The sequence below is a fragment of the Miniopterus natalensis genome, chromosome 2 (assembly GCF_054644295.1).
Source record: "Miniopterus natalensis isolate mMinNat1 chromosome 2, mMinNat1.hap1, whole genome shotgun sequence".
In the NCBI taxonomy this organism is placed as follows: Eukaryota; Metazoa; Chordata; class Mammalia; order Chiroptera; family Miniopteridae; genus Miniopterus; species Miniopterus natalensis.
In genome coordinates, this window is record NC_142082.1 from 148,590,002 (window position 1) to 148,613,208 (window position 23,207).

Below are 23,207 nucleotides of genomic sequence, written 5' to 3' on the forward strand. Positions count from 1 at the left end.
TCTCCTATTTTCTTTGATTAAATTGTTCATAAAACTACAATTAAGGAGTGAATCAACTGTGGGTATCCATGAGTATAAATGGATATGTGTCTTATGCCCCTAGGACAAGAAAATTCCAGTTGAAAAGTGAAAATATGTTCCTGTAAAGTGAGTAAGTTAGACAAGATGCTCTCTAATAACCTCCTCGGTTCTAAAAATCATTTTTAAAAAATATATCTTTATTGATTTCAGAGAGAGGAAAGGAGAGGGAGAGAGATAGAAACATCAATGATGAGAGAGTCATTGATCGAGCCCGCAACCCAGGCATGTGCCCTGACCGGGAATCGAACCCCGATCGCCTGGATCCTAAGTTGATGCTCAACCGCTGAGCCATGCCTGGCTGGGCTAAAAATCATTTAAAAAAAAATATGCATAAGCATGCATCAGCACTTTTCCTTATACAACCCCTGAAGCTATCCTAACTTTGGTAAAGAACCCCTCTGCCCCCCACATGTACACACGCCAGGTAAAGCTCAGACAAGGAGGTGGCTCCAAGGCCTGTCAACCTGTTGCTGAACTTTTCCCTTGAGATTCCGTTACTGCTGAGATGAGATGGATGAAGTTCCAAAGGGGAAGGGACCACCTGGGCTCTCTCATGTTTTGACTTTAGTGAGCACAGTCATGAGGAGGGATTTGAACAAAAAGAACTTCTCTAAAACAGCAGCTGGACTGTACGGAGGGGTGTAACCCACACAGGACTCTGGGTTTATCTGAGAGCAAGCATATATTTGGGGGCACTTTTTGAAAACTGTGTTTTACCCGCCTCTTCGTCTCCTTCAGGAAGCAAATAAGAGCAACAGTGCGACTGTAACTCTGCAGATGGAGTCATCATAGTCTTAAATTTAATTTGCCACAAACATTTTTCTATACCAACACTGTTAATTTTACTTCACTTTGTTTGGAAGAATGAACGAGAGGGGCAACTTTTTATAAACAATTACCATCTGTATGCTTCTGAAATAGTTTTCTGCAGATAAAAGCATCCTGCCAAGGCCCAGTAAAAGCTCCTCATCGTTCCATGTCTGCGCAAATTACCTTGCATCTCTGATGATTTTATGTACATTTAATCACTAAAGATTAATTACATGGCATACGGAAACCAGTGAAACACTGAAGAGATAGCTTCACTTTAAGTGCACATGCAGCTAACTTGTGGCTTTCTGAAACAATTTTAATTAAAAGTACTAGAAGAATCATTGGGCTGAAAATATTAGGAGCTCTGGGACGGATGAGCTTAGCATAGCTAATTAATTGTATATTTAATCACAGCAGCCTTTGGCTGTAATTAATAATCTATTTTCCTCTGGTAATAAATATTGTAGTTCTGTAAAACAGAATTTATAATTTCCAGAATGCCATATGCACATGAGAGTGGGACAGAAATCAAGCATTTCTGCACCAGCTTTCGAGCCAAGGTTGATTTTGTTTGTTTCTTAGACAGGATGTTTCCTATATCTTTCATTCGTTTTAAATGTCATCTCACAGTGGCAGCTTACAAATAGCTATCGCAGAGTGACTTAGACATTTCAAAAGTATAAAGAATAATCCTAAAGGAGTGACTCGTGGAATGCTAAATGCAGTCTGATTTTTCTTGCACCACAGAGATCTTATACTTTAGAGAACTTTAGGTAGCTCTGTCTTTATGTGAACGCTGGGTGGTGAGCTTCGCGTTAAACAGCTCCTTCCGTTTGTTTCCTTTTAAATGGCAGCGTGAGACTCAGAGATCTCTGCCACCTGCAAGCTGGTGAAATGCTCAAATCACACAGCCAAGTTTAAACACCTTCTTTCTTACGAAAGCTTTTACTCTGAGTGCCAAGTGTGCACACACACATACCACTCTTCCTGCTCTTCAAGAATCCATGCCAAGCACAGCACAGTTTTATTCTTATGACCCTTTCATTAATTTTTGTGAGAGAAACTCTCTAATGGGAGGTTGTCATATGCTTTTCATATGATCGAAGGTTTCTTTCTTCCTGCAAGCAAGACTGAAATTCCAAGAGTTTTGCATACAAAGGAGATAACAATATATTAACCTTAGAGGATAGGCTTTTCCTATATTTTAAAGATATTATAAGAAATTTAATTAAATATCAGTTTGCCATTACTGTTTTTTTTCTTCATTTTATTTTTTCCCCCATCACCATTTATCTCCCCTGTATCCTCTCCCACCTTCCCTCATATCCCTCCCTCCCTGGCCATTACTGTTTTATATTTTTAATATTTTTACAGTAATGTGTAGGAGTTATAGGTTGTTGAATAAATAAATCTTTAGCTTAAAAAAGTCTTTTAAGATCATGGAGAACACACATCTTTGTATGCATCTGATATAATTGCTTGATACATTAATCAATTCATAGACAAAGTTCTATTTTTCTGGGGGTTATATGGTCTTCATATGAATATGCATGAAAGAAACAGATATGAATCAGGTTATTAAAATTATATCAAGTAAAAATATTTTTATTCAGTCTCTACTGGGCATTAGTAAAGGTCTAGGGATGAGACAAAGAACAGAATAAAATATGGTGGTAAAAATTTGCAGGTTTCCTGAAGGTCACCGTTAATATCATATAATCAAAAGTAGTTCTTATCAAACACATGATGACGTCTTTGGGGTTTAATCAGTTTATAATATAACATGCATTTCCAATGAGAACAAAAGTGTTAAAGACAATTGTTTAAAAATTACATTAGTTGCCCTGGCTGGTGTGGCTCAGTGGGTTGACTATCATCCTGTGCACCAAAAGGTCACCGGTTTGATTCCCAGTCAGGGCACATACCCAGGTTGTGGGTTCAGTCCCTGGTCAGGGTGCGGATGGGAGGAACACAATGTTTTTCTTTCACATCAATGTTTCTCTCTCTCTTTCTTCCTCTCTCTATAAAATCAATAAAAACATGTTTTTAAAAGTTGCACTAGTCTTTTCTTTTTAGAATTGTGCCTAGTGAACAACTTCTGACACAGGCTTTCCCAATATCCCACTGAAATTATCTGTGAAGGCAAAGGGGAATAAACTTCAACTGGGCAGTGAAAGGGAGCATCATGGTTACTTTACTTGTCCCAGTTTTCACAGAATTTCTTACTTACTGATTGAACCAAACTAACAATTCAGATGACTTTCTTTGAGGAGTCATCTGATATTGTGATAACATGGGAATGTGGAGTGTGCGAGTGTGTGTGTACATGATTTAACGGTTACCCACTGGATACTCAGAAAAGTAAAGCAGCAGGCAGACTCATTCTGCAGGGACACCTGATGGTGTCCATGCTCTCCCTGAAACAGTCTGTGCTACTCACAGTACAAAAGCCTACTCTGCTTTGCCCTGTTGGAACCATTAGAAGATTATTTTCATATGTCAGACCTGGGGGTAGGTACTGGTGGGGCTGAGAAGATGGATTTGAGAGGCAAGATCCTACCAATAGATAGATGGTGGCAATTTCTTGACATGTATGGGGAGATTTGCATAGCAGAAGTTCAAAGTAGAGGATCTTAGAGGTGGGACAATCCTGAAGACAGGAGACTCTAGGGACTCAGGTGAACTCATGAGATGATGCTACGATGGGGGTTTAACTTTTTTTCCTGGACTATGAAGAGATGCCATATTTAAATTTATTCTTCATTTTAATTGTGTTCCTTATAAGTTATGTCCTTTACTTGTCTTGGAAACTTCTTGTCATGAGAAGGGAATATTGGGGAGAGAAAGAGAGGAAAGAGGAAGAGCAGGAGAGCTAGCGTGAGAGAGAGAAAGAGAGAGAGATGCCTGAGCCACACTTAGCTCTTCTTTAAGTTCAATGCTGCACATCACATCCCTGTGGACAAGAAAGAATTGCAGATACAGAGAGAGTACTACTTGGAGGGTCTAGGTTGCTTAAATAGTACATGAAAAGGTATTAATGTACCATTATAACACATCAAGGCAGAGTAAAGGAACAAATGTATGAATGTTTAGCCCTAAGTTGGATTCCAAGCTCTGCCCCTTAGCAGTTGTAGGACTTCAGACTGATCACTTCAATTTTTGAATTTTGATTTCCTCCTCTATACATCAGGATAGTAATGTTCACCTCTAAAAGTTGTTATGACAAAGTAACGAGAAAATACAGAAAAAGTAACCAATATGTGAGACAGAATGGGAATTCAATACAATATATGAAAAATATTCATAATTTTTGTTATGTATGTGGCATTCAAAGGCTTCTGTATTCAATGTCTATCAGTGGATAATATGGCATCTTTAGATATGTTGAGGAAGCATGCTTGTGAGATTTTTTTGGATAGTACACATTTGAAGAAGTAAAATGTTATACACCAAAAGAGCACTGGATTAGTGGTCAGAAGACTTGAACCACCCATTCTAGGCCATTTGTTTCCAAAAGTCATTTCAGTTCTGAAAACCTTAGTTCATAAAAAGTTTCAAATACATCTGAAGTCATTACAGATGAGGGGAGTTAATCCTTGATATTTGCAATCTATTTAGCAATTTATACATTAATTGCTTCATCAACATTTATCTCACTGCTCACAGGAGATTTAAGTATTATCCACATCTTAAATAAGAGGTAAATATTGGTGTAATTGATTTTTACCAAGGTCACATAGCAAGTGGTAAAGCTGGGATTAAAAGCCTGACTAGCTTTCAGCATCCTTGTTATCTCACCATAAGACATCTCTGGCTTTTTTCCAACCTGTTGCTTGGATTATTTTATTAATCACTGTACAGGAGAATATAAGAAATGGTTGTTAATTTAAATCCAAATATTAGGTTCTCAGCAAAAATGCTTATCAAAGAAGGCATTGATAGCAAGAAGACAGAATTTATTATTGCTTCCCAAGTTTTCATAAGCGTATTTGAGTTAACTAAAAACCAGGGCACATAACCATTGGCTAAACACATCCCTTCTGAAATACTCAGTTGAACCTTTTGTAAAGCAGAGGATTGTGGGTAACTGGTGTCACCATTAAATTTTTACAAATGCCTTAGATTAATCAGATGACAGCTTCACAAAGTAAGAAATCTGTACTGCAGAGGAAGAATTAAAAACTTCCGTAAACTATCCAAAATTTATAAAGTCTAAGTTTTTCTAAAGAAAATGAAATAACAAATTTAGTCTAGAGAATGGTGAGTTCACTTGCTCCCATTGCTAAAATTGAACACTGTGTGTAAATTGCTGAGATTCCAAACATGGAGGTAAGTTCTATTCACATCTACTGCTCCATTACCCCCACAATTACTCTAATCCAGGGCGTCCACAGAGCAGCAGCTGGTGGGAATGATTTCCTCAGTAACTGGACCGCTGAACAGCACAACATCCTTTAGGCCAGGCTTTCCCAACAGTGGCAGTGCTGGCATTTTAGGTTGGATCATTCTTTGTTGTGGGGGACTGTTGTGTGCACTGAAACTGTTTAGCAGCATCCATGGCCTCTACCTAGTTGATGCTAATACCTTCCTCTACACAAATACACACACACCCATCACCACCACCACCACCATTTATGTCAACCAAAAATGTCCCTGGACATGGCCAAATGTCCCTTAGAGAGTGAGATCACACCCAGCTGAGAACCACTGTTTTAGGCTTCATATTTTTTCTGCATAATTTTTAAGAATTAAATACAGTTGACATACAGTATAATATTAGCTTCAGGTGTACAACATAGTGATTCAACATTTATATATCTTAATATGTAATCACCACAATAAGTCTTGTAACCATCTGTCACTGTACAAAGTTATTATGATATCATTGACTATATTCCCTGTGCTGTGCATTATGTCCCCATGAATTAAGAGTTACAAACTTCCAGTTATAAAATAAGTCATAAGCTTCATTTTAATGACATTCTACTTCATTAAGGTTGAAGACTGCTGTTCTAACAGAGACCTGGGTTTATGATAAGAGAGTTAGAATACTGAATAACATAGAAGTTGAAGAACAGAAATTAATTTCTGTTTCATGGATTATTTTTTAAAATTTTATACTTATGTATCATCATATTTTAAGGGAAAAATGACCTGAAATTATCTGAATAAAATAGCAAGCAATAGTACTTAACAGGGCTCTCATTTGTGTTTTTTGCCAATCAGGAAATATTAAGTGTGATTCTCAGGCTCTTCCATCATGATGTTATCCTGGTGTAGACACCCAGAAGCCCACTTGTCCATCAGCTGCTCCATGTCAGATTCTCTGAGCTACCACTGAAGTGGTAAAATCAGACCTTGTTGGTGATGGCCATATGACAAGGATTGAGAAGACAAGGATACGTGGATTCCAGACGACCTGCTGCTTGGTTTTTCTAATAAATACTGTGCTTCATTAATATTTCCTTATAGGCCTTATTTTCTATTTTTTATTCAATTTATAACTTCCTCCAATCTGACTTAAATTGTCCATATCCCCCTCAAGTGGTAAAGCCTCCATATGGCAATAATATGCACCCCCATAAATAATAGCCTAAACATTGTAAATATGAATTAAAAGTTGTTGGAAATTCCATATGTTCTTCCTAGAAATACTCTGCTCTGTGTCGATTATTTGAATGCTTCATTGCATTGCTGACTTGGGACAGGGTTTAGGATGCTGAATATAGGAATATGGAAGGGATGACAATGAACTTTTACAGGACCAAATGGCTGCGACACGTCACCAGATTAACAACAATCTCTTGTAACATTTGTTCCAGAAATAGTACTTAACTATTTGGAGCTCTTGACATGACTGCATAGTGTTATTTTGGATGCTGATGAAAAGTAACATAACAAACTCATATTTCATTCATTCATTCATTCATTCATTCATTCATTCATTCATTCATTCATTCATATATAATGCGTTTCTCTCTAGATTTAAGAAGGGTGCATACCTATTTTCTAAAAGGCTATAAAAGTCAATTGCTATGTGAACTAGGAAGTACTTTCTCAGCGTTAGAACTCCAATTTGAGAAAACACTCAGCTCTTAGCTAGCAGACATTTTCCATCTCCCCTCACTGGGGTGGCTGAACATGATACAGGAAAATGTGATCAAGTGTGACAAAAATCTGTGCTTCATCTACTCTGGTTGCTTCCACTATAATTTTAATTGCTAGATATCAGGGCTTTAAATATTTCTACTGCATCTCAAGAGACAAGCCTTATGAATTAAAGAATATTTTTGGTAAATAACCAAACATGTAAATAGATATTTTGCATAATTAGCTAACTGTTGGAAACCAGCATATTTGTAGAGTTCACAATATTAAACATTTTAATATGTAAAGTTGAGGTTCCCTGCTTACAGTATTTCAAGTTCTAGACTTATTTAGAGTTGGTTAAGTAGAATAGATGGCATATGATGTTAAAACTCAAAGCTAATGATTATAATTTAAAATATAATTAGATGTTGAGACCTTCCTAGTATGCAAGCACTGAGACTGCTAATTAAGATAAAAATAAGAAAATAATTTTCCTGAGTATGAGATTAGTTTCCTCTTCCTTTTTTTTCTTTCAATTTTCATTCATGAATTAAAACAAAAAAAGAAATTACTAACAGCAGCTATGTGCCAGAGTTTTAGGTACTGAAGTAATATAAGTGGACAAGTCAGACAAAAATCCCTGACTTCATAGAGTTTCCATTTTAGTGAGGCAAACAGACAATAAATATAATAAATACTTCACCTATTTGTGAGATACTATGAAGAAAACAGAAGAAGACTGAGAGTAGGGGTGGTTATAATTTTTCTTTTTGTTGTCAGTGTAGGTCTCACTGAGAAGGTGCTAGACATTTGAGCAAAGACTTAAATTAAGAGGTAAAGGACTGCTCATATGCCTACCTGGAGGGACCCAAGGAGAGAAACACCCATTGCAAAGGCTCAGACGTGGAGGCGTTCCATGCCTTTAGGACAGCAGGGAGGGAAAGGGACTGGAGAAGACTGAGCAGGGGAGAGGAGTCATAGAAGAACTCACAGGAACTGGACACATACTAGGCCACTGTACGCACTGGGCTTTGACCCTTAGTTTTCTTTCTAAGAAAGCTTTCCCCCTTTTCTTACTTTGGTTTCTTTTCCTTATTTTCATTCTCTACTCTCTCATCTTGGTCAATCTGCCTCCTCCCTCTCTGACACCACTCATATGCCCCCAGTCATTGCCATGCTATTGCCATTTCTCTTGCAATCTCCAAGTAGACTGTCCACACAAGCAGTGACGCCTTATCCATGGAGCTCTTACTCTGTGTCAAACACGATGCAGCAGATACAGACTCATCTAATTGAATGTTTGCATTAACTCTCTTAGCTTGAGAATTATTACTGCACCTATTTTTCAGATGCGAAAAGAGATAAGGTTACATATTTCTGTTTATGTTGCATGAAAAAGACTTGTGAGCAATGGGGTTTGAACCCCAGTTGAGTTGACCCCAAGCCTAAAATTTTTATTCATCAAGTTCTATTGTTACCCGGTTTTCCTATTTCCAACTTGATTCAAGAAGTACTGCAAATAGTGGATTTAACAGCATAAGGGTCTTACCAAAATTATTTTTCAGTGTTAGAAGGGGCCTTGGAAGTCATTCTGTTTAACCTCTCATCAATATTTAGATTTTTTTTACAGCTTCTATGCCAAGTGGTCATTTAGACTCTACATGAAAACTTTTGGCAACAAAGAGTTGAAATAAGTTTGGTTTTTAGTAAAACTGTATTATAACATTGGATCATAATAGTTTATTGTTCTGTCTTACATAAAACTGGAAACCACTGGCTGTAATTTTGCAAAGCTGAAAAGTTATTGTCACTTTTCAGTTCTCTCTTCTTAACAGTATGTCTTAGCTTGTCTCATTGACAAGCTCATTTTTGAATTTAAAAATTAGTGTTGAATTTTTAAAATAATTCAACAGCATACCTTTAAGTGTATTTCTGGCTAAGTTTTGTTTTGAGATTACATTGCAACAAAGGAAGATATAGAAACTGTTAAACTTCCTTGCCACTAATTCTATTTCAAAACACAAATAGTAATGCAGGAAACAGGTGACAGTAAGAATAGAAACAACCTCCAGTGAATCCTGGCATGCTGGGCATTTCCTGATGTGTCATTTCCGTGCTGGAATTAACCCACAGGAATAGTGAATCTCTAGGATGTAGTCATTTCAGGACAAGTAGGGGCTACAGCCTGATTTGACTTGCACCAAGTACAGGATCATGTCAGTGTTGCCAGCCCAGAGATAGGCTTCTTCCTGTTCCCTCAATGGCCTCCTCTGTCATGGAGCCTGAGTCTCCTTCCTTTTCCTTGACCCCTTCCTCCATTTCTCAAAACTTAATAAAAACACCCCCAACAACACATATTTTTCCTGGGAATAGTAATATATTAGAGTTCACTGCACTTTTCTATAGATGAATTAATCAGGTCAACCAGTGTCAAGATTGAGATGTCAAGAAACCTGGATTCAGGGCCAGCACACTTTTTCCAGGAAGAGGCTGGGGCTGAAGAGAAGGGGCAAGTCTTGAGGCGTAAGAAGAATGATCAGGGAGTCAACCTCGGGTAGCAAAGAGGGAATCAGTCTTGGGTGGCCAGAGGGAAGTTAAAATCTGAAAGAACACGAAAGGTCATTGGATGGACTAGTGTGAGGCAAATCCTGACCTCCTGCATGCTTTACTCTGGTGGTTTTTTTCATCCTGTCATGACTTCAGAGTAAAATGCCAATGTGCACACAAAAAAATATTTGGACCACAAACTTTACCTTAGAATTAAGGAAACAGAATCATAAAGGTTGAGTAACATTTCACATTTATTTAGCACTTACTAGTCATCAAGTGGTAAATATTTTTCTTACATGCATTCAGCATAAAATTGCTAAAAAGGCTCCTTGTAGTGGGATAACCCTCCTATTAGACTTTTCGGGGAGGTGAGAAACAGATGCAGTTATGTTAAGTGACTTAAGTCACACAGCTAGTTCACCAAGAGTCAGGGTTTGAACCAAAACTCCTAATTACTATACAAAAATGACAAAAGGCACTGGTTAGCTGTAGTGAGAAGAAGCCAGCCCAGAAATGACCTCTTCAATCCTGCAGTTATGATTAAGGCAGGTTTAAGTTAAAGAGTTCACATGGATTTGCTTTGATCTCTAGGATTATTTGAATATTTTCAAATATCTCTTCTCAATTTCACATTATGGTAGGACAAAAAACCCCAACAATAACCAGTTATAACAAATAACACTCCCTCAGTTTTGCTATAGGACACCCGTAAGTTCACTATATAATACAGAGAGTTATTATCTTTCTTTTAAAAATAAGTTGTTGAACTTTTTTGATGGGTCTAATAGGAAGAGCAGGATCTTACACATAAACTCTTAAGGTATTTAAAAAAATCTATTTAGCTACTAATAAAATGTATTTTTTTCAGAGTGGAATGTGGAACTTTTGTGCTAAAAAATAAGCACAAAAAATCCAGGTGAAAATAACAAATTCGAATGACAGATGTAGAGGGCTCTATTCATTCATATAAATGTATATACTACCACACTCTGAATTAAGCTACAGAGAATTTCTCCTGGCTTGGTTATTTATTTATTATTTATTTATTTATTTAGAGAAGACAAACTAGAGCAAAGGTTAGATGCTTTAAGAAGCTACCCAAGAACCTTTAAGAGAGAAGAAAAAGACTCACAGTTAGGGATCCCATAATTTAGGGATCCTGACAAGAACCGTTAATTGTCACTGTGTTGCTACCATTTGAACTCACACAGTCCATTTAGTCTGCTTTCTTGCAAGATCTGAGAGGTTCATTAAAGGAAGCTTGAGGCTAAGCACAGATAATAGGAGTATTTTAATATTCTTGATGCTTTTACAAAGGAACAGCATGTCATACATCAATTCTACACACTGCTCTGAAGCTCTCTAAGGGGTGGGTGAGGGGGAAACTCCAGCCACCCTCTCCTTTCTCCCCCAAACTGCTTAAAAAAAGGCTAAGGCACCATGAGAATCTAAAGAAATTTCAAAAGAGACACGATTATTTTTCACTCCCTTTGAGATCCTTCTCTTTGAAGTCTTGTGTAAGCTTACTGAGAGAGTGGGAATAGACTGCTATTTTTTGGATCACCTTAAAAAAGAAAATTTAAAAATAAAACACAATCCTAACCCTTGGTTATGGAGGACACCTAAGATCTACCCTTTGACAAAGAGCATAAAATAGAAAATCTTTAGAGTATGTGAAACCTCAGCGGAAATGCAAGTGATCCTTCAGATTCTACATGAATTATGTTGTCTGAAAAGCTCCATTTCATGACTGCTTCTCAAATAATATATGGATCATATTAATACCAGGATGAATTTTCTCAAAGAGTTAATTATCTTTCTGTTTATATAAATAGAAATAATTGTATAATTTTGAAAAGTTCTGAAAACTCTTCAATAGAGTTGATCCCAGGCTAATCTCTGATGGATGCCCCTACTTCCCCGGCTCCTATGAGCAGCCTCACTGTCAGGAGGCCAGTTTACTTGGGCTGTCTCTGTTTCCCTCTTACTACGTATTAGGCATGCTACCCTATCTTCTTTTGATTAGGTGTTTTTCTTCTCTATCATTAAAATTTTTGGCTGGGAGACTTAGCTGAGGTGCAGTAGAAAACACCTTGGCCATCGCCTTATAGGAGGGCCTTAAATCTCATCTCTCCTACTTCATTAATTTTGATAACTCTCTAACTTCTCTCATCCTCAGTTTCTTCATCTGTAAAATGGAAAACACTACCAATCTCACAATATTGCTATGAGAAATAAACAACTCAACACATTGAAAACAGCTGGTTTGGATCCTGGTGCTGTGGGTACTTAATGATTGTCACTTGACTCTGAGTCTTACCTGGTGACAGATACTATTGGTTGTCCAGCCAGAGCCATTCCCTTCTTTCTTTTTGTAGAACCCTAGCTCCTATGGAAGGCAAAATATTTCAGAAAATTCTTTTCCAGATTCCCAAATAGCTAAGAGACAGGTATAGAATCCACATCAGCCTAAACTACTTCCAGGGGAATCTAATAAGATATTTTGGGGATTTTTCATTTTTGTAAAAGAAAGAGATGACAAGTAAAACACTGTGTCTTTCTTCCCTCCTTACGTTTGGCTGTGTGAGCATGTGATGTTTGGAGCTATGGTGGCCATTTGTGACAAAGAAGAAAAGGCTAAGAGAAATACAGGGAGGCTAACCCAACGCCTAGAGATCATTGACCCACTGATCCAGGCTGGGAACAATTAGTCCTGGAATGTTTGATGTCATCAAAACGAATGCGAACTATATTTAATCAACCTTTGGTGGGTTATTTTGTTACTTGTAGCCAAAAAGCATAAAGAATGCCCTTTATAAATATAAGGATTTTTACAATCATCTCATTTCTCTTAACCTAGTAAATTGATCCTTATCACCCATAAAACCCTGGTAGTAAAAGGCTAAGTTAAGTAGGGCAATGGAATAGATACTAGTGAGGCAAATAGGTATAAAATATGGTTTCTGTAATTTAAGATTTCATTTTGGTTTTTATAGTTTATTTGCCTGACATCATGAGGCTTCTCAGTCTGTCAAACAAAAGAGTTAATCATGTTTTGAAATCTATCTTCTCCATTCTACCCCTGTTGAAATTTTATCTGTGCCTCACTGTACAGAAAACCAGGGTTGTCCACCTGGGGTTCCCATTTGAGTGGAGCCGAGTGTCTTTCTATTTCTTCTCCTCTATCTTGTTCTATGTTCACTATCTGGAAAGAACACCTTCCAGGGAAGGAGTTAAGAAATTATAAAATGTTTATATAAAAGTTTCTGTTGGTAGCTGAGCCTGACATTGGGACACAATTACATAGCAATATGGTTTTTGTTTATTACCTTCATTAAAGCTACATTGGGCATAGACACACAGCAGGAGACTTTCCCACAGGGCGCCTGGGCTATAACAAAAGCTTACTTGTTAACAATTTCATATCTTCATAGTATGCTATGTTTTGACATTCAATCTATGTGTGTCTCAAAAGATCAAAATCTCAGTAAGGGCTGTTATTTTACCAAAAAGCCGTGTTCTTAGTTTTATAGGTAGATATGAATTAAAGGGGAAGGAGTAGATTTTATCTAAGAATTCCAAATCTCAATTCCAATTTAACTTGACTATCTAAAATGTCCCAACCATCTGGTGACTGAGCAGTAGGCTACTGTCAGCCTCATCTCTTGTGAACATGATCGACTCTAGAATGAAATGGATAAGCTAGCCTTATCTCAGAAGGACACCAAGGCCACTGAGGCAATAAACAGGCCAGTTGCTCTCTCAACAGGTGGCTGGTAAAAGAGATGGCTATTGTGACTGAAAGAAGGAATTGCTGACATATCCAAAATCATGTCTTTGAATTTATAATCACGATAGTTAATTTAGAGAACAAAAACTCTGTACCAATGCATAGTAAGCACGAAACTTACAAACTTAAAATTTGCAAAGAATTACATGGTCATAAGGGATGAACTACCTTGGTTCATTGAAATTACACGAGTCATTTGATCTAGTTTTAGAAAGTTATGGACCAGTGATGCTGATTCACATTTAATAGAAAAGTTGTTCAAAGTTGATAAAATGGTGAGGTGGATCAAGTGAGTGATTTTAAGGATGGAAAATGTGCTTTCAATGTGTGCATATGTTAATTTAGTCTCATATTTCTTACACTTTCTGGGCTCTGATGCTCTTTAATGTAAAATTGTTATTGAAACCTTCAACAAAGGGACACATCTATTTCCATAGAGAGATCTATACAGATGGGTGTTCTGGAATTTCTTTGGTCAAGCTTTCTTGCATCTAAACACCTTTCCAGAGAGGAAGTACCGTTCTCCACGTACAGCAGGAGCTCATGTGTAGGGAAGCTTTGGATAGATAATGATGTCAATGATCATCATTCCCACATAACTTAGAGACCTGCTACTTCAATTTAAACTATTTCTTCCTGTTCACTCGTCAGTGAAAATGGTGAGCAGCTGGTTAACCTTTTTCATAAAATAATCCCATGCACATGAGAAGTTACTCAATCATTCTCTCAGCCATAGAATTTTGAAGCAATAATGGAACCAAGTAAAAATGGATATATATATATTATCATAATACTATCAAAACTATATTCACTGATCTACTGGACTGTAAAAAAATCTTGTGTCATCTACTTTAGTTTCCTGACAAATCAATACTGCCCCAATCTCAAGAGGAAGTTGGCCTTTCCTCCTGTTTATTAATTGAAAACATATTCCCACATCCAAGTTAGGATATGATCACACCCTTTTTATTTGCCAGTGTCACCAACTGAGTCTCATTGATATGCCATTTATTCTGAAATTTTAATGTCAACTGTAATATTGAATATTTGAACAGATTTTATAATGGAAACAATTTTTTTTACAACTGTTTTATTTTGGGAAGGGAGGTAGGAATTGCTTTGGCTCTTACTTTCTTAATTCATTAAAAACTAAAAACATTATAATTTTCCCTTAAAATTCTGACTTGGAATATCCCTACAAGTAGTTAAGCCTTGGCACTGGATGTGTGTTTCTGAGGTAATATGGTTTTAACAAAAACTTTATCAAGCTTTAACATAGTTCTGTTAATTTTTCCCAGGAGAGCTCCCTGGATATCATTAATAGTAGGGATATGGTGTGTGTGTGTAAGTGTGTGTGTGGCCAAGCTCATTGTGATTATACATTTTAGCTTTTGACCCAATCATTATTGAATCGTTGTAATCACAGTTTTATTTGTCCCTTCATGTAACAGGACTTCTGTTAGACTGTGGAGAACAAGAGGATAAATTTGTGTCTTTCCAGACTTTAGTTTATGTCTTGACTTCATGTAAATTATCAACAGGTAGAAAAGTTTTAAAATATATGAACATATCATAATAGGAACAGTCTCTGCTCTTCTATTCTTTTGGAAAGAGTAAAAACTAGCTCCCCAAATAACAGCATAACTCAAATAAGGTAATATATTTTAGGGATCTTTAAATTAACACATTTAATGGTATAATATCATTCAAAGTATCTATGGGATGAAATATGTTATTTGGGAGTATAAAACCAGTGGTCAAAAAGGGAAGACTCAGGCAGCCAGATTTGTCCTCTTATCAATAGTCATGTAGGTTAATTTGTTCACTGATAAGAAAATAAAATGATGAAATGAATTTAATTACATTTTCACAATAGATAGCCAACGTGCCACAAAGCCAAAGGCTCAAAAAACTAAACAAAACAAAAGAAAACAAAAAACCCTGTCTCTTACTGGAAAAACACAAGAGAAATTCAAAGATAAGCATTTCCCAATCAAAATCATTACCACATGTATAGTAAAGGCCCTTGCGGGCTTTTCACGATGTCACATTTATCTCTTAACATTTTTATTTGGCTGTTTTATGCAGAGTTGGTTTATTTGCCAAATAACCATCATTTATATTTATATTCATATTCTACAGCATACCAGTTATGAACCTACGCAAAATAAGCTTACATTTATCTGGCTCTGTGGTATAAGTAACCCATTGCTGATGCCCGAAACTTTTTAAACTCTAGTAATAAACCAAAGGAATTAAAATTCCAAAAGTATGCTGAAATCCTTCTCCATCCAAGACCACTTCCATCCTTTCCACCACCCTTTTCAGCTCTTCTTAACAGACATGTGCCAACATCTCTTCTGGACAATTTCACCTTCAATACGGCCGAGAATCTGCCCACTAATGACCATAATGAAACATGCTTTGTGTGAGAGCCTGTTCATTTATTTTCATTCCCGTGAGTGCCTTCAGAGACCAGAGTTGCAATCACGGCTACTTACTATTTAATTCCCAGCCAAATTTATGGTCAAATTGAAAAATGGAGGCAGGCAGCCTGATACAGGGTGCTTTTGTCTGAAGTGTCCTCGTGGAATCATTATACTTGCATTAATCTTTAATCTGCAATTAAACAATCAGTTCTATGTAAAAGATAGCTGCAAACACATCTCCTGTATGTGTCCTAGACTATATGTCTTAATGGGAGGTGTGGGGGAAGGGTGAGGTGCAATTAGGACTAAATGCACCACAGATCCCGGTTCAGGAGGAGGTTATTTATAGAGCTAAAAGTTCCTCATGCTAAATGACTTTTGTCTATTCAAATGTTCGCCAAATAACCTCTTTGTCTTGCAATGTGCAGAAGGGGCACTGCAGAATAACAAGACACAAGTGCAAGCGTGAGGGACTTGAAAATGACGCTTGGCCTGACAGATAAATGTCTTGGCAGAAATCGCAACCTGCCTTGATCTTCAGCTTCCCAATTAAGAGCACTGCTTTCCAGCTTCCACAGATGCTTAATTAGAGATCGCAGCAGCCAGGCAGGCGTGGGCACCACCATCATTAACAGGTAGTGAGAGGACATTAGGTGCTCAGGCTTGTCAATTTCCCTTCCCTTGCAGAGCTGTCAACAAGGTGCCACCTTCCTGCAAGGGTGAAACACCTGGATAAGAGGAGCTTGTTTTTAAATAAATAAAACAAACAAAATTCTCAGGGTGGACTGAAGCTTTCAGTGTGTTTTTGGGAAAGGAACAGTCTGAAAGGGAACCTGCGGAGGTCTTTCTGCCTGGGGAAAACAGGCGTGAGAAAAAGACTAACTGGGTAAAGCAATAGTTAAGTGAAAGGGTCATGTGTTTCAGATTTGAGTGACCCCCTAATTCAGTTTTGCTAATGGATGGCACTTAAACACCAGGTCATTTCGGGTCCATCTAACAACTGAGAATAAAAATGAGATTCAAATCTTCTAATTTTAATTTCTAATTGTGATTCTATCTCTCGTTTGCTACGCTGGTTCTTTAGCAATACATATGTACTATGAAAATGAATGGTTTCAGTCAATTTTGCAGAGAACAACAGCTATTACAAATTCAAAGTTACCCTACTCCAATAAAGAGAAGTGAATTAGGCATAGAAATTATGTTGGAGCAATCCCTGAAAAGACTGACTGTTTTACAACCACGTTTCTACAGGTAATTTTCATCTTAATATCTTATTTCTTTCTTCATGTACAATGCTTTCTCAATCGTAATAATCATAGGAAAATATCAGAATTATAGGGACACTAAAGGATTGTTTTGAAGGCACTTTGAGAATCTCAAAAGGCTGTCAACTGTTAATGGCATTTGGACAAACTCCGCGCGTGCAGGGGTGTGGTATGTATGGGGGGGTTGCAGGTGCTGAGGAGAATCCTTAGAAGCTTGAAATATAATATCCTCAAGGAGCTGAAATTCTCTATGCATGAAAGTATAGCTGAAAACACCAAGTAGCATGTATCAAATGAATAGCACAGACAACGTACACCCCTGGAGGCCAACAGAAGAAAACAGGGAGATGAGAGCAAAGGGAATAGTAGAAAAGGCTCTGTAAGTATTCTGTTCAAGGCACCACACAGGATTTCTGTGTTTCAAACGTATCTTAAACATAAGCATAGAAGAAGAATCATACTTTTCATGATATTATGCATGAAATAAATAAATGAAATAAAATTTGAACTGCCATCAATCTGCTTTTCAGGGTGGTTTAGATACAGAAGATCACAGGGTCAAAATGCATTGCTATTAATAATCAAAAAGTAAAAGTCACTTTCAGTATATGAGTGTTCTTTATGTGTGTGTGTATGTGTATGTGTGTGTGTATATACATATATATACACATATATATATATTGATTGGTTGCCTCCCACATATGCTCCAACCAGGGATCAAACCCACCACCTTCTGATCTACGGGTTGATGCTCCAACCAACTGAGCCACACTGGCCAGAGCAATACATGAGTGTTCTTATGAAAGTCTCCTATAATACCATTTAGAACTGCTAAGAATTTGCTTCTCCACACCACTTACAGCCTCACAGTCAACTACTCTAGATAAACCTAATTAAAGACAAGAAAGTAACAGATGTGTATTGATTCCAACTATTAAACCATTAAGAGAATTCTAAGGTGATATTTTTAAATATCTGGTGATTTATTTTACTCTACACTATCACAGGTTGCAAGTTTTAAACTCTCTTAGGAGAAAACAGACATGAAACCATAATCTCCAGGAGAAAGAAAGAGAAAGCTGATATCTGGTTTTCATTTATTATTATTTTTAGACTTTGAAGCCTCAAGACCACAGCTATCCCTATTATCTGAATAATTCTTATTCATTCAATCATTTTTATTGAGCATCTACTATATTACAAGGTCCAGGGATAAGGGTTTAGAAGTCACTTCTAAGTAAGAGAAACAGAAATAGAAACACACTAGTGAACACAATATAAGTGCATCCAATGTAAAATGGGAATTTCAGGTATCTATCTCTAGTAGTTTACTGGATATTTCCACTTGCATTTTCCAGCCTGGGCACAAAATCTGTCTCAAAATGATTCTTGCAATTTTTTCCTATTTCAGATTGTATCATAATTCTTCCTAGTCGGGTACCCATACTCAGGATTATATTTCATTTCAGTCCTTCACACTTACCTTTCCTATCTAATTAGCTCTTACACATGCTTTACTCTTCATTCATAAAATTTCTCACATTTTTCTCTTTCTGTCCTCACAACATTGCCCATCCCAGGCTTCAGTCACCTCAGTTTAAAATGATAGAAATAATCTCCCACCTGATCACCCATAGCAGTATTTCATAATACTTACATTTCACTTTGGTTGGGTAATTATACCGCTTAACACCTTTAGCGCCCTGCTGCTCCCCGCCCACCTTAGTTTTACATCAGCAGAGCGCGTGAGAACACAGAGCCCACAGCGAGGCTTCCCGTGTTTGAGCCCTGGCGCCAGCATTTGTACACTGAGACTGAGCAAATCAGCCCCTGGCTCCCTTGTAGTGGCTCTAATACAAGACGAGAATAATAATCATCATAGTCCTTGCCTCACTGGGTTGTTGTGTACTTTAAATGAGTTAATTTTTGTTAAGCACTTAGATCTGAGCCTGTTATATAGTAAATGCTTTAAAAGTAATTAACTAAGAAGATTTAAAAATTAGCCTTTGATAAGACACTTATCCTCCCTGGATCTCTGCTTATCTGTACAACTGATAATTGAGTTCTTTAATTTGCTAAAATTAAAGATGTCAGATGTTAAGTACTTGGCACATAGGAAGTACTCAGTACGTGGTGGCGATTACTGGCTCTGACTCAAGGCCCTCAGCTCACCATTGAAAACTTGACACAAATTATTTTAACTCATTTTTCTCCATTTAATTCATTTAACTCCAGCTACATGAAATCTTCACCCTGGCTGGGTGCTTCCTTATGCCCTCCGCAGGCCACGGGCCCCTCTGTGTTGCTCTCTCCGCTCCACTCTTTCCACAGCCCGGATATCCTTTTACTTCTCCATTCAGCCCCATTCTACCAGTTGTTCAAACTGCCTTTCAAGGCTTATCCACGGCAGTGAAACTTCCTCTGAATACTCTGATTCTCAAAGACTCCCTATCCTTAAAACCACAGTGCTGTTTGGGTCACTTTGAAAGACTTTATTATGTAATATTTATAACTTTCCCACTAGTAGGTTGCATCCTATCAAGGTGTCAGCATGGGTGTGGGGGACAGTCCCACTGCATACAGGAGACAGACACAGAGTTCGGATGCTGCGGGTGGAGCCAGGGGTTGGGGACTGGGCAGGTCACTGGCACCTGGCCTGGAGAGGGTAAGTGCATAACTTCAGACATCAGCAGGGGTGCAAGCCCGAAAGACTCAGGAGTACAGCGTCGAGGGCATGGGCAGAGGTGAGTGGAACAAGGCAGGCGTGCTCCAAGTGGTCTTGTCAGGTAAACATGCCTGGAACGCCTTTCTGCCCTTGGATCTCTATTGGTTTTACGGGAAGGCTCTCTGAGCCGGGCACCTGGGCACAATTTCACTCTGTAAGGTCTGAGCTGTATCATTTACATTTACAGGTAGGGATGTCCTGTTGCTACACTCACACTGTAAGGCCTCACGGCTAGGACCATGTATTACTTCTTTTGAATAGTTGGATCTTTTGTATCATAATTTCTTTATTTGGCAATTTTTGCATTATATGGGATTGCCAACATGTAACCATTTTTGACCTATAAAAATGGCAATTTCATGTCCTAGCTCCTTGGGCTCACTGGTTAGAGCATCGGCCTGCGGACTGAAGGGTCTTGGGTTCGATTCTGATCAAGGGTATGTACCTCGGTTGCAGGCTCGATCCCCGGTGCCTGGAGCAGGAGGCCACCAATTGATGTCTCTCTTACATCATGTCTCTCTTACATCATGTCTCTCTCTCTCTCTCTCTCCCCCTACCACTCTCTCTGAAAAGCAATGGAAAAAATATCCTCTACTGAGGATAAATATAAATAAATAATAGATAATAAATAAATAAATAAATATGTCAATTTCATATGGTTCAATGGAATATATTTTATCTTTTCTAGGATGCTTTACTTTGAAAAAAGTATAATATTAGTTAACTTATAAAGCTAATTAAAAAAACTCAACTCTCCCCTCCCCTTTTCCTTACGCATTAATTGTATCAAGAGTCTCCTATGATTAAAAGATATTTTTCAAATCAGAAAAAATAATGGGTACTCTCATTTCTCTCTTTTACACGTACTAATAAACTACATATGCATTCCATCCCATTATTGGTTTTTCATTAATATTGTGGTTATTTAGCTACATTACAAAAACTATTATGCAAAAATTACGTTAAAAAGCAACATTTAGTAGAGAGGTTCTTAGTAGAGAGGCAGCTTTACTGTGGCTCAGAGCAAGGTCTTTGGTACTGGACTTCCTGAGTTCAAGTCCTACCCCACCAGTGAGCAGTGGGATGATGCTGGGCAAGTTATTTAAGCATTCTATGCCTCTATTTCCTCGCTGTTAAAAATGGAAGTAATATTGCTGCTATCTTCTGTGTCTGTTGGGAATACCAGAGAGTGAAACCCGGAACTTAGCAAAAACCCAATAATTCTTAGCTAAGTAAATGGTAGTTAGAATACTTCTTAAAATTCTTTCACAGAAAGTAAATTACTTTTTATAATTCCTGAGAGAGTAAAATGCACTCTAGCAAAAATATAAATCCATGAAAGTGTATCTATCATTTTTTGTCACAGTTGATAAGCAAATAGCACTGTGTGATATGAAATATCTAAATAGAATTAGGCCTTTTAAATAAGTATTACAGAATAACAGTTATTAAATGTATGGAGTTTTTACTACTTGATCTGACTTATTGATGATATAATTTTTCACCTATCAATTATATTGACATTTATTAGAAATACAGTTAATTATACTCGAAGGGATCTTAACTGTTAAAATGTATTCTTAAAAAAGCAAATTGACTTCTACAAAGAAATTTTTATAAAAGCAGACCATTCTGTCTTAATTGAAGTATATTTCTGGCCTATTTTTATCAATGATTTATGCTTATAATCCTTACTCTATAATAATGATTATTAGTATAATAATACAATTCATTGTAAGAGCTAAAGCAATTTCAACCAGCATTCATTAATTCATACAACTATCTCTGAGTTTCTGAATAAAAATCATCACACTCATCATCACTGACATCATCAAGAGGCCTATTTAAATTCATCAAATATTTATTCAATACCTACTATCTAGGAGGCAATGGTTCAAACGACTAACCAATACATAAATCCCCCTCTCTGCCAAAGCAAAGAATAAACCCCCTTCTAAAAGCTCAATTCATATACGGCATCAAACGTAATTTACTTTAGAAATTGACTGACTTTCACACGTCTCCTTGACATCACTCCTTAGATGTGACAATAAGTAGCGAATAATAAACAGATAGTAAATAAGCAAATAAACCAATAAAGCGTATTTAAATAGCTTCAGCAAGAGTGAGAAGGACATGCATTGGTTTAAAAAATCACTCTTATTCTTGGCCACGTGCACATTTTGATTCCATTTGCGCTAACGCAGGCCGCCAATGGGCACTCTGCCGCCTCGGCCGGGCTGTCTGCCGTCTTAGCTCTGCGCGTGCAACTTTCTCATCAGGAAAGGGGTCATTTCAAGCCACCACCGGTACTGAAAACAATACTCAGAGTGTATTATTGAGTCAGCCAGGAGTGTTGTTAGTAGGTAATTTGCATACTGGTGCAGCTAGATGATTTTATGTGTGTGTGTATTATCTATCTGTGCATTTTCTCTCATTTTTCCAGGCTGTTTATTACCTGTGGCTGAGAGGGCTAGTTATCTACCATAAAGTCATGCTGTCCCAGTGTGGGGCTGTGGCTGGGGTGCTACTGAGCCAGGGGCTATATTTCTGAGTCCCCCACTGTGTCCAGCTGTGGTCATGGGGCTTGTTCTTGTCAACAAAGTAAGAGCAGAAGCGATCGGTACCATTTCTGGTCAGGACTTTTAAGAAGTGTGGGGGGGGCGGGGGGGTTCTACTCCCTTACTTTTCCCTTTCTGCTGGCTGGAGCAGAGGATGACACACACGAGACGGAAGGTGCCTGGGTCCCTGAATCACATGAGGAAGGTCTCCCAACCAACAGAAGAAAGTATCCCATCCCAAGTGAATTAGTTAATTTTTTTATCAAGATAATTTTGACCTTTCTTATCACCATTATCACAAAGTAACCGAGGATAGGATGGCAATGACTAGGCACAAGTTTCGGGATGATTTGAGCAGCAAAAATCAAAGGCAGAAAACAAAAGGGAACAAAAAGGTTGGTTGTGATAGAACTGATTCTGATTATTGCTAATTAGTCACTGCAGATGAGGAGAAGAGATTAGGGAACACATTTAGTTTGTAAGCTAAATACTTATGCAAAGGTTACATTCTAACAAATGTACGTTATGGTTGCTGGGGGAAGACCCAGAAAGTTTAAAAATTTTAATCATCGTTCCTACAACTCAAAAGGAAGAAACAGAAAAAATTTTTTTGCTTAGGAAAGTGTGGCTGTTATTTAAGAATACATATTTCCAGTGGATAAATGGGAGTAGGGAAGGAAGGTACATTTTTAGCAAGGAAAACTAACATTTTAATCTTTCTGGTGGTTTCCCTTTTAGTTAAAGATCAGTCAAGAATATCTGTTTTGATGATGTTAGTTTGTGTCTAACTCAGTGCTTTTGAGTTTCTAATCAGAGGGCAACAATGCTCGAATCTTTTAAAGTGAAAACATTTTCTCATTTCTATGGGTGAAGAAGTTTCCTTCTGGGGCCCATATAAGT

The 23,207-nt window shown here is 37.5% G+C and overlaps 1 protein-coding gene across 2 annotated transcripts in view; it reads right to left on the reverse strand.

Annotated features, from left to right (window-relative positions):
• Window positions 1-23,207, reverse strand: part of PDZRN4 (PDZ domain containing ring finger 4) — a 329,363-nt gene that overhangs the window by 75,648 nt on the left and 230,508 nt on the right. The gene's annotated exons all lie outside the window — the stretch shown is intronic.